The sequence below is a fragment of the Falco punctatus genome, assembly GCF_963210335.1.
Source record: "Falco punctatus genome assembly, chromosome: 4".
Lineage (NCBI taxonomy): Eukaryota > Metazoa > Chordata > Aves > Falconiformes > Falconidae > Falco > Falco punctatus.
The window spans coordinates 62919462-62936560 of NC_137583.1; the positions used below are offsets into that span (position 1 = coordinate 62919462).

General features: G+C 40.3%; 1 protein-coding gene across 2 annotated transcripts in view; it reads right to left on the bottom strand.

Annotated features, from left to right (window-relative positions):
* The window catches only part of ADARB2 (adenosine deaminase RNA specific B2 (inactive)), a 353051-nt gene that overhangs the window by 251682 nt on the left and 84270 nt on the right, over positions 1-17099 (bottom strand). The window contains exon 1 of one of the 2 annotated variants that reach the window (XM_080385113.1): positions 1-16350. This exon is cut by the window's left edge and continues 40100 nt beyond it. The exons of the other annotated variant lie outside the window; for it this stretch is intronic. The gene's annotated coding sequence lies outside the window, so the exon portion shown is untranslated. Of the gene's footprint in view, positions 16351-17099 lie in introns of those variants that run through there. 2 annotated transcript variants of the gene reach the window in all.

A 17099-nucleotide genomic window follows, 5' to 3' on the forward strand; every position in this document is an offset into this window, starting at 1 on the left:
CTGCATTACAACAGCAACCAGAAACCCCAGCTGTGATCAAGATCCCATTGTGTCAAAAACTATTCTGGAAAGAGATGCTTTCACCAAAAATGTTCTGGAAAATATAAACTGTGTGACTAGGAATCAAATGCCTTAGGTGGTATACTTGCCTAACCAAACAGTGCAAATAGGCTGCATTTAGGCAATTAGAGATTGCAATTACACAGTGAAAGCTATGATTTCAGTGAAATTTCTGGTTGCTTTAAATTTCCAGTATTATGCCCACTACTACAGTATAGTTGGTAAAGATGGGAGAGAAAAGTAATGGGAAGGTGTGATAGTTATCACTTTGGATACAATTATTTTAGTCTACAACAAAGATAGTTTGTCATGTATTGGTATAGTCTGTTTGTTTGGTTTTGGTGTTTTGTTTTGGGTTTTTTTTTGTGTGAGGCACAGTCTCTATAAAAGGTGTATTGACAGCATGCACTGCATGGAAAAGATCTGTAGGAAGGTCTTAACAGAGTTTCTATACATCAGTTTTAGAAAAAATTCTTGTTCAACATTTTAGCTGTTGCATCTGGATAGCAAGATATTTCTGGCTACTTACATAACATGGTGCTCTAAAATAATGAAATGATAGTGATTTAAGTATTTCACTGTAGTTCTATATTAAAAATGTGAAGAAATGAACAGCTGTCTGACATTTCCTAGCTTATCAGGCTTTTTAGATGGTCATTATTTTCCCAACCAACTTCCCATTAGAAGCTACAAGGCTTCCCCAGATAGAAAACATGCAATTTTGCTCTACTTTCTGTAATCATGGCAAGATAAATTTCCAATGAACCTTTATTGGAAGGCGAAAATGAAAGGAGGTGAACCTGACATTACTCATCCCTAAGTTATTTTGAAACCTGCTGGATACAACACCCTGACACATAAAACTAAACTCTGCCTTCAAAATAAGTGACTTTGGCTCTGACTAGTTTAGTAAGAGCCAGTGGCATCCAGAACACACTCAAACCTGCTCATGTCTTTTGAATTCTGATTTCGATACCTAGGATCTGAAATTAAGGTAGAAAAATTTGAAAATCTTTGCCTTAAGAGGGAAGTTAATGAAAAACAAATTTGAGAACTGATGCAGCAAAGGATATTTTTAGAAGGCTGGATCTGAAATGGATCTGCATGTCTAGGTGCCTTTAGGTGTCAAATCTGACCACTTCCACCACTGTGTAGGTAGGGCTCTGACAGTGGATTTTTAGCTGATTTAGCTTTAATTAAAGAAAACTCTTCAATTCTGATGTCTCCCAGAGGCTGCCAACCCTTTGCCAGGGCAGAAGGGAGTAGGTGCTGGTATCTTCAGCATCCCAACTCACAAGGCAGTGCTTGAGCTCAGCCTAGGATCGGTCTCCCTGCAGGGAGGCCAGCCTGTGACGGCAGTGGCTAGAAGACAGGTGTAGCCAACACAACAACATGACCATCTGCTACCAAGTCATAGAAGTGTCTAATCCTTCTTTTCCAACCAAATCAAGGCCCTTGAAGAACAGACTAGGGGAAGCAGGTCCTTAGAAGCACACAGTAGTATATTCTGGTACCCAGGGGTATGGCTTCGGAAGAAGAACGTTTCCCACTGTAATCACAGGGTGATGCCTTGGCCTCTGTACCCTGGAGGAGATCCATTTTAATGGGTTAAAAGGCTACCCTCTTCTCTCACAGGATATGACCTCTGTTCAACTTCCACACTCCTGTTTTCACAGCAACACTGAAGGGATCCTGAGAGAGCTACCGCAGACTGTCTTTAGGTTCAGAACAGTTGTTCAGCCTAATCTGGCAAAGCATTTTAGTGGTATAGTTACAGACACGGAAGTTAAACCTGTGTAAGACCCCTGGGGATCTCTTATTCCACAATATAATTGCTTTGTCTGGTTACTTCTGTTTTGTTTAGCTTACGAGGCATGAACACTGACCTATTCTACAAAAATGTCTGGAATTATTTCCTTTTTTTTAAAGCCAAATTCTGTTCCACCATAGCCCCACATGACAACCAACAACACTCCTTCTCTACACATTTTCTCAGAGCTCCCACAGCAACACAGCTGTGCAGGGAAGAATGATGAACGAATGGAATTAATATAGTGCAGAAAATAAAGTTCAGTTAATAAAGCATTATCTGGGTAGAGTCCTCTGTAAAAAAAAACCCTTGCTCTCCATAAGAAAAAGAAGTGCGATTTTCCAAAGACACCTCAGCAAATGCAATATGTTCCTTACATTAGTTTAAAAATTATCACAGGAAAAGCAAGCAAATATAGTTAGACTTGGAGTAGCAATTCTCTTTCTGGTGGCATTTCTCCTAATTTCTGCAGAATTATTCACCGTTCTTTTTGGATAGTACAAATGTTCCACTGAATCTTGTTTTCAGCTGAGTTCTAAATGTGCTTGTATGACAATAATAGATTTTGTTCACAATGTCTGAATATAGTATCTGTGCAAATCCAACTGAACTGCAGATACTGGTTCACTTTCCTGTACATTATTGTCATATGCAATTATACATCAGATGAAAACATATGCTGACTTTTGGCTAAGTATTGAAAAACCTTATAAGCATTTTTTGTGGTATTGAGCAGGCATTCAGCTACCAGAAGTATTTTATAATACATTGCAATATATAGCATATTTTATTTCATTTGGTCGTGCTGGAACTGTTTTGCTTCCTCCATTCACTAGGGTTTTCTGGTGGCATCTTTAAAACCAATTATTATCTATCATTATTGCCTGCAAGGAATAGCCATACATTTTCTCACTGTAAAAATAATCAGCAGTAACAATGCAATATCAAGCTGCTACCTTTTTAATGAGATGAGAAACATAACCATTAATTTATTGTAGCTTCTTATGTCACAGTAAAAATACATCTATTATTATTTTAATAAAGTCAAAACCACTGAAATTATTCTACTTGTAAAACACACTAATAAGCATTTGATTGAATTAATTAACATTACCTGCTATTTTAGAGCTCTTGATCAACTACAGACCATGAAGTCCAGCACAGGTTCATAATTCTTAAAAATTAGTTTAGAAAATATAAATCCATAATTCAAACTAGAGAATTATCTGCTTGTTTCCCATAGTTTAATTATACCAAAGATAAAATATCCAGAAATGCCTAAATGGACAAAGAATGCAAAGGCTGAAATTCTTAAAAGTTTACAGGTGTCCAGATTTTACAATTTAGACGTTAAATAAAAAGGACAGATTTTAAAAGGCATTTCGGTGTCTAATGTTGCATACCATTGAGCTGTGTCCTTTTTATTTATGCCCATTTAGTTCAAGATACGTTGAGCATGCAGTTCTGAGAACATCTTTACACCATCTGTGTCTGTACTACCCTAAATTTAGTACCCTAACAGCATTATGCTGTCAAACGAAAACCCTAATGCACTGTTTCCATCCTTTTTCCTCTCCCTTTGCTTCCACTGCTATTTTATATTGCCACACAACTTGCACCAGTCTTCTGTGGCCTCAACCGTCCAGATGTGTCCTACCAGCAGAACAGGCAACACAATGCCCACCTGGAGGGCTGTTGCTCAGCTTGGCTATTAAATAGCACACCGTCACCAGGACACTGCCAGTTTTACATATGCCCATTAGCAGGCACACAGATGTGGAGGGCATTGTCTCAGCAGAAACAAAATGCTTGGAGGCCAGGTGCAAGCAAAGGGCCCTGACCTGCGTGCGCTGCGGCCAGCAGTCAAGGTAGCGAAGACGATTCTTCCTTCCAAGCCTTCCCTCCTGCTGCCTCCCAGCATGACAGTGGGAGGGAAATTGCACAGTTCAGAGGAGTCTAAATTTGAACAGCTGAGCTCGAATGAGAGCTTTTTACCTCCTCAGGATTATTTTATAAAAGTAACTATTTGTCTTTTTTTGTCAAAGATGAGCAAACCAGCAGTGGAAAGCACAAAAATATTTCAGATTAAAACCAATGCTGAACTAATTTTATATAAAATTTTGCCCACTGTTTTTTCATTCTGAGACAATTGCTTTTTTATCAGAGATTTATGAACCCCTGAGAAGAAAAGTGCATAGAAATACTGACACAGTAGCATTATTCCTAAATTATTGACCTTATTATATCAACCCTAGTGACAATGCTGCTTTATTTTTTAAGAGGCTTCTGTTCATTCCTGATTACATTCCATAATTTTTTTTCTGTATATTGGCTGTAAGTAAAATGGAAAGTATGTTTGGAATCTGAGGTCTATCCAATCAAATCGAAAATATTTGCCTTAGCAGTCTAATAGCTTCTTAAAGAAACACACTACATTGCATTTACATGATGATGAGATGGGAAAATGGATTAAGTGGTGGCTGATCACCTTGGGATAGACAGAAAATTATGGAGCCCCATGACACCCCAAACCCTTTATGTGCAAGGGAACTGCCCTAGTGCCTCTGCTATCTGTGTAGGGAATTCTCTTGAATAGCACACTGCCACCTTGTTCATCATTTCCACCTTGCAAAAGTTCCTATAGCCCATGGTAGACTGGATTAATATCTCTCCCAGGAGGAGTTTTACTCATGAAGTCCCACCTATGCTCCAAACCAGCCAGACCGATGCCATAAAGCTGTATTAGTGCAGGACTGCTACTTCCATATTCTAGACCCCCACTAATATTTTTCTAGACCCATTGCATACATCTCATTTTGGAGAAATAATCATGAGTAAATTTATGTGCAGAATAGTGTAACTCCTGCCTTAGCTGCCATTCTAAATCAAATGACTAATTTTTTTTACACTCTGGGTAAACATGTGTGCTCCACCACACAGCACTGGTGGAACAGAAAAGCATGACATGACCCTCTGAAACACCTGCATTTCCTTCTGTGCAGTTCCCTGTACACCAGTGTCACTACTGATCCCAAATCAGCTTTTTTCCTCTGGGACAGCAGGGATCCCATTGCTATGCATTCAGAGGGTAAGTAGAAGTTGCTTTGAATTGGCCGTAATTTTTGTTCTATGGGAGTCCAAGCTGGAGAGATGTCTCCCTGGAGATCTGAAAACTCCTGGGTGGCCTTTCGTGTGTACCTTTTTAGACACCTTTACCACCTGAAAGCCCATTCTGCTCAAACAGATGAGTCCACAAGAGCCAGCAAAAAAATTTCTTCCACTCTGGCGAGTGTAAGTACTTCCATGCATGAGAAGCAAAAAAAGTAGCTGATATGTGAGGTGACGTTCAAAGCAAGACCGTTGCACTGCTGCCTCGGCAGAATAGAATTATTATTTTCTGCTGCTGTTCTCTGCATGTGAGTGAGGCTGCAAGCCAGGCTGATGCCTGTGGCAGAGAAATAGAAAGAAACACAAACATGTTTTTACGCCTTATAGCTGAATTCTGCAAGGCATGGCACATCTTTTTGGAGGTTGTGAGGTCCCCAGCGAGGTCAGATCAAACACCTTCTGGGTTTGCACCCCTAAGGAGAAAACATACTCTTCCTATGTTATAAAAGTCAAAGAGCTATGGCCTGTTAAAATGTGTTACTGCCTCCTGGATAATTTTACACTGACTTTAATTATTGTCCATCTTCATCCGAAAGCCTGATTAGCATACAGTTCAGTCAAAGCCACGTTGCCTGCCCACCTGCATGCAGACCCACCGTGGGGGAGGACTTCAGAGACATGCCAGAGACATAGCAGGTACTGAACTACACCAGGAGTATCTCACATCTGTACCAATTTAGTACCCAGAAGAACAACTAATAGCCTCTTCTGCTCTTTCAGACCCTGGGATGTCTCAACTAACACGACTTAGATGCTTGAAATACTGCTCTGACCTAAAACTATGCAATTAAGCCAAATTTCCCAATCCTATTCCTTTATTAAAGGTAAGAGAGTTATACCAGCAGAACTGTGCCATTTTATACATAATGAAGACTAACACCGGAATTAAAGCTGTGGTTCATGCATGATGGTACACTAGGAAGAAAAATATGCAACTATTTGCCATTCAGATTTTAGTTTTCTTGTGCCAAGGTAGGGGATTTTTTATTTCATTAATACCAAACAAACATTTGTTTCATCTGACTTTATTCCCATCTAGTGCAACACTGAAGCAGAACAGAACTCTAGATCACCTTCAATCAAACCAGCTTCTCAGTATTTGTTTTTTATGTTAAGGGCTGAATATACCAGTATTACTCAACAAGGATTACAAGCAAAACAAAGCAATATATTTCCACCTTGCTGTGACACACAACTTTTGTTATACATCATGCACTAGGACAAATATGATGTCCATGTAGTGCCTTCTTCTTAACTCCAGGATGAGCTTGAGTTTGTTTGTTTGGGGTTTTTTTTTCTATATTTGGTGACATGCTTTTGTGCCAGTGCTCATTTTTTGCTGGTCTGCAGCTATACACATCCAAATTTCATTACATGAAGACTTTTGCATGTTAGATACTATTTCTGTGTTCCCTGAGTTACCCCAAAACCATTTTTTTCCATCTCCATGTCTGCATGTCTTTGACCACTTTTGAGCTGTCTATAGCCATGGGGACCCCAGTGCTTACCTGTGCCCTGTCTCTTGTCACCCCATGCCTGCATGCCTCTGTGCCCATCCTATGTCCCCATCTCTCAAGGCACCTACTTTCATGCCAAGTCTGCATTTGTCTGCATGACATCGCTGTGTTAGGAGCCATAAATATTTCATTCTACGCAGCATAAGTGCTTGTTACTGCTATCTATATCAAGCTATTGGTTTTACCACACAAAGTAAAACAAATTAGCCATAGTTACCTGGTCAATTAAAGAATTTGCTGTCACAGCTAAACCAGGGAAATCAAAGCTGCAGGCAGGTCAGAAGTTCAGACAGAATAAACTTATCAAGCCTCAGTCCTGAGGCCTTACAAACTCAACACAGAGCCTACAGCCTGTTACACACAATAGCAATACTTGTTGCAGGGCTACATGGATAGTGGCATGAAACTGCACTGTGCAAAAGATGGCATGTCCTGTGAAGACCGCAAAGCTGTGAATTGAGACTGGGACAATACCACAGGGAGATCTGATCCTATACACCTTTGTCACATCTACATCTCCAAGCTGGGGCAAAGACATTATTCTCTCAAGCTAAATTAATCATTTAGTATAGGTGTCTCAGGCTCTTTATCCTATCACCAAGGTCTCTAGGAGAGGTGGACCCTGGTGAGGTGTTTTCTTTGAGAGCTTGAAGCATAAGTAGGTTCTCGTCAGATGAGGAGATGTGCTTCTTGATTTTATACAGAACTGACTTTTTCATATGTCTTTTAGCAACAGTGAGATGTTTTATTTTTTCTTAAAGAGCAGTATTTTTCCTTAAGTACATGCAGTATTTAAAAGAGTGAGCAACTGTGGCCAGTCAGTGTTAGAGAAAACAAAGCTGAAGTACCTTCAGCCACCTGGCACCCTAAGTCACGCAGGCAAATACAAATCCCTTTTATAAAAATATTTCTTGAATAACATTCAAGTTATGACAGCCAAAAATTTAACATGTAATCTTAACTTTACCCTCCAGGTGAGTGTCTAGTATTACTGAACTGTAATATCAACATATATCCTTTTTAAAATAAACTAACATTTGAAAATCACTTTCAGGCTAGGCTTTAGACATTTTGGAGTCCACCGAAATTTAGGACCTAGGTGGGTCTGAAAAATGCAAATTTGTCTTCACCTTTCATGCTGGTGGTGGTAGCTGTCATCTCCTCTATCCCAACCTACATCACTCGACTGCACTTTAGTCCTCAAGCCATGACTTGGGCCCCTGGCTCCTCACTCTCCTGTCCCCCATCACATCCTCATCATGCTCATCCCTAAGTTCCTGCCTCTCATGGCTGGTACCACTTATCCCAGACTAAGAGCACAGGTCTTGGCTTAGTCTCTGGTTTAGAACAAGAGATGTGGGAGGGGGTTACCCCTCAGCTCTGCAGCTGCTACCTCCTTGGGCATCCTTGTATCTGAAGAGTTTACCTTGCCTAGGGATATGACCATGCAAGCCGTGTATGTGGCCAGGTACCAAGAAAATAACCTGATCATCAGGAAACTGGCCTGGATGGACTGGACAGGCCTGCAGGGTCTCAAAAAATTCCCTGAATTTTTTACCTAAGGCTGACCCTCTCTGTGTACTCTGCTATATATAAAAGATAACTAGAATCTATCAATCTTGTGCATAATAACTACAAATTAAATAGCACTGCACAACTTATTACAAACACAATATAGCAGAATAACAAGGCAAATATATGATCTTATCTGTGCACTCTCATATTGCCTGCTTATCTTGGGCCTATCAGTGTAGTCATCTAAGCCCTTACATGAGCATCGATATGAACAGGAAAGACCCTAGTGGATCATCACTGATGTTTTATTAACAGCACCTTACTCCTCAATAAAAAAATACTCTCATTAGAGGTGGACTCCAACTGGAATCAAGAAACTTCTTTTTTCCCAGTCTATAACCATCCCTAACCTCAACAGAGAGTCCATAAAACAATCCTGCCCTGACTAAACCAAGTGGAAAACATAACTGCCCAAGTGATCTCCACTGGTCATCTGCAGTGGACCTGTCTGCATCATCTGCATGTCAGCATTTTATTTCTTTTTATACTTTACACATTCTGAAATAAACACAACTTCTGTAGGGCATCACACCTGGCAGTGCTGAGTTTCTCCAGTTAGCTATGAGTCAGGATGGCATGGAGAATGCTGGTGCTCCCAGCTATAACCCACCCACGCAAACCACTTTACAGGAATGGGAATCCTTGCAGTAAAATAAACATCTGCATATGATGGATGGTCTGAAGCTTTAGGTCCTTCCATTTCACAGACACCATCAAAATGCCATCAGTCATAGCAGTACTCAGTCACGACATCAATTAAAGCCGTATTTTAGTAAATTTTAGTAGAAACACTTCGCATCCTGAATTATTAGATCTCTGTCTCTCAGTGCTTATGGTATCGTCATATTTTTCACTGAATTGCTTTGGAAAGAGTAAATGCAAAAGTTCCTGGAAACAAAATGGAATCGTGCTGGCTTAAGCTTGTGCTGTAACTTCTAACAACCCTCTGGAAGAATAATGGTTAAAACGTATGTTTCTAGCTGGTTAAGACAGTAAGCAGCAAACAATTTTCTGTTAGAGTGAATGTCCTAAGCCCTCATTCAGACAGGAAGACAGGCTGGATTTCAGCCTTTTTGGGAAGGAATAAAATCAGCCTAAGCAGTTCTTCAATTTTTATGGGGTTCAGAAAAAGAGAGCTTTTCATGCCAAAATCAGAACAAAATGGAAGCATTGCATAAGGTGAGTTTTTAGCAAACCTGGTTTTGCTATGTCCTTCAGACAGGACAAGCAGGGACAGAGAAGGGGTGAAGATAAGGATCTTGTGCTGGCAGTCCATAAAGCCAGGCTGCCTTGTGCTTCAGGCAGGAGAGGCAGAGGTTCAGATCCTGCGAGAAGCTGGGCAGCCCCAGGGGAGGGTGTGTTTTTCTCATTTAACAGGTGAAGTTTGTCTTCATATCTAAGCAGTGCAGCAATGGCAGTGATGAGGTTCAGCAGATATCATCTGTCCTAATTCTAACAAGGTGGTTGTGTTCAGAACTAAATCTCCAAACAATGTAAATCAAGGCAATTATATGGGCTTTCATGTACCTGTACCAGTTGGTGGCACCAGCTGGGCATTTGTCTCATTCCTTTTGCATCCCACGTGATCTTTGGGCCATGAGAGGCAAATCCAGATGTGTAATCCTGATCCTGCTGAGGACAACAGCAAAGCACCCAAAGTCCAGCAGAGTCCGAGTTGCCACACAGAACTTGCAGCTTCAGCAAAAACCCTGAGCCCTCCCTTCTCAAAGCTTATGGCCTGTCTCTCCTGTAACCAACCCCTGTTTCAAGGCAGGGTATTGACCAATGAAATTCAGAGTATGTCTTTGTACCTCTTCTTCAAAGCACACTCCAGCTCCCATCACTGAAGATTATCAACAATTCTCAGAGAAACAAACCTGCATCTGGACAGTGACACCGTAGCAGAGCTGCTTTGAGACAGCTTCACCAACCATTCCCAATGGCTCCAAACAGCTCCTGTGCATTGCCCTGGCTGACGGACACGCTGTTTGCTTGTCTGGTTAAGACAGCCAGTTTCTTTGCTGGTTCTTCAAGGGGATAAAGGAACAGATCCTTGAGTGTGCCTCATACCAGCAACAAAACTCTCCTGCAGAGGTCAGTGCACAGGTATACAGCTTGAGAAGCCTTCTAAAGTGGAGAAGCCTAGTTAAATGGCCAGCTACCCACATCTCTGAATTTTTGGACCAATTAATAGCATCTACTTTTCTAACTCAGATCTGCTCATACAAAAGGCCATGTCAAATCTAATGGTTCTGGCACCGAGCAGTCACTGGAGCTGCTTGGCTATTGTGGTTGTGGTCTATGGAATCAATCTGGAACTCATTTTGTTCCAAGGGATGCAAATGCCAATTCATATCCAAAAAGCAGTAACCAAAAAAAAAGAAAAAAAAAAAAAAAAAAAAGAGTGCTTACAAATGCAATAGTATACACTTCAATCTAACACCATAATGAATGCCTTTGGCTGTAGTTTCTTTGCAGTTTATAACTTCATAATTATCAACCTGTAAAGACAAAGCAATACACATGCAGATCTTTAAATAATTTGGTATACCGCATTTCATTTTTGAAGGTGTATTTTAATAGTTCTTTACAACACATTCTGGAGTATATCATTACAGAAATTTCTTAGACTGAACTAAAACATAATCTTTTTTTAAAGTTAAACTTGATATCATGTTTTCTTGAAAGCTGTCGTCTTAAAATATAGTGGTGTTTCAATTTAGCTGAGTTATATTGAAAGAAAGGAGGAACCTTGTGCTCAATTTTAATGTTTTTCAAGGTCTACTGATGTTTGCTGTATTTGTTTTTAGCTGGTAAAGGAAAATGAGACAGAAAAAGAAAGTTGAGCTGGGTGAACGGTTCATAAAATTATTTTGAACTTGCCTAAACAGAAATTTTATGCATCCCAAGCCTCATTTTTCTACTGAATGTTCAAGTCTGACATTCAGCTATGCTACTCCTCTTTTATTTTCCCTATGTCACTCTAAAAATATTACCTTTTGTGTGATTAGAGAGGGTAAAATGTTTCCTCAATACATTAATTTTTTATTTCACACTCCTGTAAAGGAAAGTCAACAGAGCCACATCAATGTGAAAGTATGCAAGGCATCAGGCTTAGTTGCCTCTTGGTAACTAAGAATACAACTAAAAATGACAATATGGATGGTTATTGAAGGCAGAGTAATGATAAACTCAGCCGAGTTCCTCCTCATGCCCATAGAACCAAGCCTGACCGTTTCCAAAGGAGTTCCACTCTCCTGGTACTCAATACCCTTAAAAGTTCAGGGGTCCTTTCCTAGTTCAACTCATCATGTTTTTAAATTGTTTCTTAACAGAGTGGTGCCCCAAGCAATACAAGCTGGCATTTTGATTACAGAATCCATGAGAAACATGGCGAGCAGAATGCCTGTGGAGATCACCCACAGGAGTAATCCCTGAGGATCAGCACTGAGACATCCCTCTGCAGTGTTTGGAAGATAGTTAACAGTTCATTTCCCAGAACTGTTTATGGCTCCTTATATCTGACCCAACATTCACCATTTTTTTTAAAGACTTTCACCAAACATACACAATCCCTGAAACATTTCCATTCTAGGAATTACAATTGCCCTGTCAGACTTCATCAGGAAGATGACATTTGTGTGAAAACCTAAGCAATACTTTTGTTGTAAGTGCTGCACCAGAGACAGCAGAGAAAAATACTTACTATCATTATTTTTAAACAGAGGGAAATAAGAAAACATTACCAAGTAAAACAGGAGCAGCAAAACTAGGCAGAAGATCAATCCATTTGATTAGTCCTCTGTAAATAAGGGTAGCTCTCCAGGTATTAAAGTAAAACCTACATAAATGGAAGGAAAGGTGGCTCAGAAGTCTTTTGTTCTGATCCAAATGCATGAAAAGATTGCTTTGATGCTGATGAAGGAAACTGTTTCAAAGATATGATGAAGGATATGTAATAATCTATTACTGTTTGTAAGTTCTACTATGCAGGCTCTGGACAAAGATGTGGTATTTAGATAAAGGGGTTTATGAGAGCATGAAGGACACGGAGGCATGGTGCGAATGTACACCAAAATTATGATGCTGTTTCCTTAAAGTGTTGTTTGGTCTTGCCAGGAACTTCTAAAATAATTCTGAAAATTTAAAACAGTGTCAGTGGCAGGGGACCACATAAAACAAAGCCAAGGACCCAAATAAAAGCCTTTGGCACCTCACTGAGCACCTCAGCCTTACTTTGGACAGCCTGAGGACAACCATTTCTGATGACTGTGACTAGCCCAAGAATGTATGTTGCCCTCCCCGGGGGACCGCAGCCCCAGTCCCATGGGCGGCTTCCCACAGTGATCAACTGCAGCTGATTTGGCTGAGGTAGTTCACTGAGATAAGACTGTACATAAAGAATGAATGCCTCAAAACACAGCCTTTACCTTTTAGGGGTAACTTGGCACTCGATATTTTGATATTTAATGAAGAGCATTCAAACTTAGTAGAAGGGAAGCATTCCAGGCTTTCCAGTGGTGTTTGTTAAAAAATCAAGAATCACATTTCAACTGAATACTAAAGCTTGGGTCTAGAGATATTTACTAAACCTTCCCTGATGAGATTTTTATCCTAACTAGTTTGCAAGTTTTCCATCAAAGAACATCTGCTAAGGGTGGCATAAAGCATTCATGGCACGATTGAGGAGAATGACAAGCACGTTGGTTATTCATCACTGGCAGAGTGGTGACGGCTCTAATCCTACAGTCTAACCACATTTCCGAAAGGAAGCAGGTGGATATAAAACAGCAAAAAGCCTGAAAGTGAATCCTGGGAGAAATCACGTGGACTGACTGTCCAGCCCTCGAGCTACCAACTTACCCTGGATAAAAACATGGCAATGGTTCTGCAAAAGGACTTGAGCCAACTTTAAACAACAGTGGATAAGTCCACCTGCTCGCTTTCCAAGAGACACCCTCTACATACGCAACCTGCCAGAAGATGTAATAAACTAGAAGCAAACTTGTCTCATGGCTACGGTATTGGTTAAAGCACCGAGTCAGTCTATCCCTTTACTGTCATCAAAGAACAGTAAGAAACAACAGAAGCAACGTTACACGATCGTACAGGCCCTCCAGGTTAGCATCCTCGCTCTCCAAAACCCTTAGGAAAACAGCCATCTGATGTGCAGGCAGTCAACACTTCACGTTAGGTACTGATCTAAAGAAAGTTTTTAGTCAAAGGTGATGGTTGCCCTCTTTGCTATGAGTAAAATGTCAAAAGCATGCCTGCTCCCAGAAAGTGATGAGCATGAGTGTATGAGAGAGGATGAGGTGGGGGTGGGGGTGGAGAGGAGAGAGAGAGAAGTCTGCAGGAGATCAGGCAACTTCATTTGCACTCCCTCACTGAGGGGGATGCATTCTGCCCTGGGAGGAGAGGAGGGATATTACTGGCAAAAGGGTAACCTTTTAGTTTCAGCTCTCCTGCAGCTAATGTTGGACACCTGGCCCAACAGCCACTTCTTGTCCAGGTAACCCTGGGTCTGCATATCCATGCCCTAAAGTGAAGCTGAACTCCGCCTGTGTTCCTGAGGAGAAACGTTTGCCTTATTATTGTGATATGTGGGATTTTTTCACATATTAGATGTTTTTCCAATAGACTTGGATGATGTAAGTCCTCTCTTTTGTTATCAAAAACAAAGAAAATACGAGTTTGAACCTTGCCGTGGCTGAAGTCTGTTGACTATAAGCACAGGGGAGAGCACGCTGCATGCTGCACCTCTTGGCTTCATTCGGATGTGCATCTGCCTCAGTCTGGGCTGTATAAGTCCCTTTCTGAATTACAGTCCTTCGGAACAGATATACTGAATATTCTCTGAATATGCACTGGAGCTGGCATAAGTGACTTGTACGAAGTTGTGCAGATAATTAGTTGCCAGATTATTTTCTTAGCACAGGGTGAATACTAAAATATACAAATGCACAGATTTGAAGTAAACGCCTATAGTTTGCTAGCAGTAAAGCTCTTGACGGATACCCAGTGCTTCTTCTTAAACACTAATAACATTTCACAGAAGCTTTTAAGTACCTAGATGGACAGAAGAGGCATTTCTTTAAATTAAAAAAAAAAAAAAAGGTACTTATTAGCTAGCAAGGATCTACAAGTATCAATTCCGCTCTCTCAAAGTTGTGACTTCTCAATACAAAACATTAAACCTTTCTAATAATATTGTTTACTATTGTTAAAATGTGAAAGATTATGAACTCGCACAAATAACGAGAAAAATAATTTCCAAATACAGAAGACTTATACAAAGAACGATTCTGCCCTAATGTAAGAGATTATTAGGATTATGTCCTTTCTATGTTTTATTCAATACTCTTTCAGCAAAGTGAAATCAGGCTATGGGCTACATCATGGGGACTGCATGACAGCCACTGCTTTGTCAAAAATATCCCAGGGACTGCTGCAGGTCTTACATTGTGTGATATCTACCTCTACAACCCAAATGATAAGTCAGCACTGCGTCCCTGCAAATGATCCCAAATTAAGGTGAATGGCTTGTCCTCCAGCAGGTAAAGGTTGGAGAAAGCAGACTTTGGAAAACCTGGATAATCTCCTGGGGCTCAGTAAGTGAACTGTTCTGCAGCAGGCAGGACTACCCACTGGGAACTGACTTGCTGAGAGTAACAGCTCTGCTGGAGAAGTCCTGGTGTAGTGATGGACAATGAGCTGAATGTGAGCCAGATAAAGCAAATAAAGCAAAATGCACAAAAGGCTGCCTTAGAAGGAACTTGGCTAGCAGGTCAGGATAGTTACAACCTACCTCCAGTTGGTACTGGTGACACCAAAAATGGAATATTGTGCCCAGGTTTCTGTCCCCATGTTTAGGAGTTACCCTGAGAAACTGGCAGAGTCCACCACAAGGCTACACAGATGGCCCAGGGCCTAGAGCATGGGACACTAGACATCTGAGGTTGTTTGGTCTGGGGCAATGAAGGCTAACGGGTGATCTAGTAGCAGCCTGCAAGTACCTGAAGGGGTTTTACAAAGGTGGAAGAGCCAAATTCTCCTTAACAGGAAAATATGACAGAGCAAGGCTGTAGAGGCGCCATCCTTGGCTAGACATATCCATGCTGACCTAATCCAGTGTTGGCAACAGGTTTGTTTTGACTAGGAGTTTGGACTGGAGACCTCATGACATTTGTTTCAACCACCATTTTAGAAATTTCATTATTTTGTAATGTATACCCTAATATAATAATTTTCTAATATACACAAAAGATTGCTAAAGTGAGAACTCTCTCTTACAGTCAGATGCAGCTTCATCATTGCGGTAGTTGACTGATACAGAATTTTTATTTTGGAATAGCCAAATGCGATTCACTCTGGCACATCAACATTACTCAATACAAAAAAAATCACAATATTTTCCACACATATTTTAGACCATTGTTTTAAAAATCCTTACATAAAATATTCACAAGAAATCCTTTTTAGAATCTCAGTTGCACTTACTATTTTCCAAATCTCTTCCAATTTACAGCAAAGAAAGATAATGATAGGAATTTTAATAGTTCTAGTGTGAAGCCAAGTGAAACTAAGTGGTTTCAACTGATACATTCAAACATGAAAAATCAATTCAAAAAATGTGAACATTCACAACCAAGAGAAGGCTCAGAAGAAGAGCTGCTAATGGGAACTACCAGGTTCTCATGTGACTAATTTCAAGCAAAAAACATTCAGGAACTATTAAATGCACAGATCAAAAATGTTCTTTTCCTCTTCCATGGCATATACCCATCCTTTTGTTCTCACCTTCTTGCTCCTGAATTCTCAGCTCTCTGTCATTTCTTTCTTATGGAGAACACCAAAGAGTAGTGCTTTTGTCAATACTTACATGCAATTAAGAACTTAATTGACTACTTAGCTGCAATTTTCCTACTTTGAATTTGGATTCCCTGAGACACATTTAGATATTTTTTAAAGAAACAACACATTTCAAAAGACTACTTGACCAAGAAATAAAATTATTTGGTGAAATTAGAGTAATTTTGGTGGAGGCCAGAATAATGGAGCAACCGTTTGGATATGACTTTCCCATATTGCTTAGATCATAAAGCTAGGGAAAAAAGTAACTTTTGTGAGGTATGTGACAAATTATTCTGTTGATGGAAAGAATACAATTGAAGAGTACTCAATATTCAGGTAAAAAACCAAAAAAAAATAGAGTTTGCAAATTTTCTGTAGATTTAAATGTTATTAGCACAACATTTCTGAAGAATTTGAAAAATACAACTTTTATATTTACAGGAGCACCATTTCACTGCAACTCAGATGTGTTGGTACTTCATATTCAAACTCATATGCCTTCCATAAATTAATATGCAATGGAGAGAGCGGTGAGCTTTCCTAGCAGAGCGGGGTGGGATTCCAGGTTTCCTAATCTAGTGGTTCATTGTGCTTTGCTCTGAAAACTCTACCATGTGCATTCCTGTCAGCCAAAGCTTCTCTTAAGATGTTGGTATTTACATCACAGACGTGAAATTCAGTCAGTCCTTTTTGGAAACAAATAAATGGTGCTGAGGTGAATACACCAGAGATGGGAGAGACAAGCCAGGGCAGTGGTTGGTGCAGTAAGGCACAGCCCTTGTAGCAGCCTTTGCAAAGTGAAAATGAATGATAACCTTAGAAAATTTATCTTTTAGTATGGAGCTCATTGGTCAACTGGAAGCATTCAAGGTCAACAGAGTTTCTATCTTCTTTCTCTGGAGAAGCTCCATGCACTGCTCCCACTATTCATGCCATTTCCACTGCTGAGAAGACTCCTTTGCCTTGTGCTTTCCAAGTGCACTGCCCTCACTGCTGAGTCAGGGGCTAAATCAAATGGCAATGCTCCCGAGGGCTTTTAATAAGGCAAAAGAGAACAATTTTGACTTCAGTGTTTCAGCATGTGTCTGAACACATATAGGGTGGCAACTGTCTAG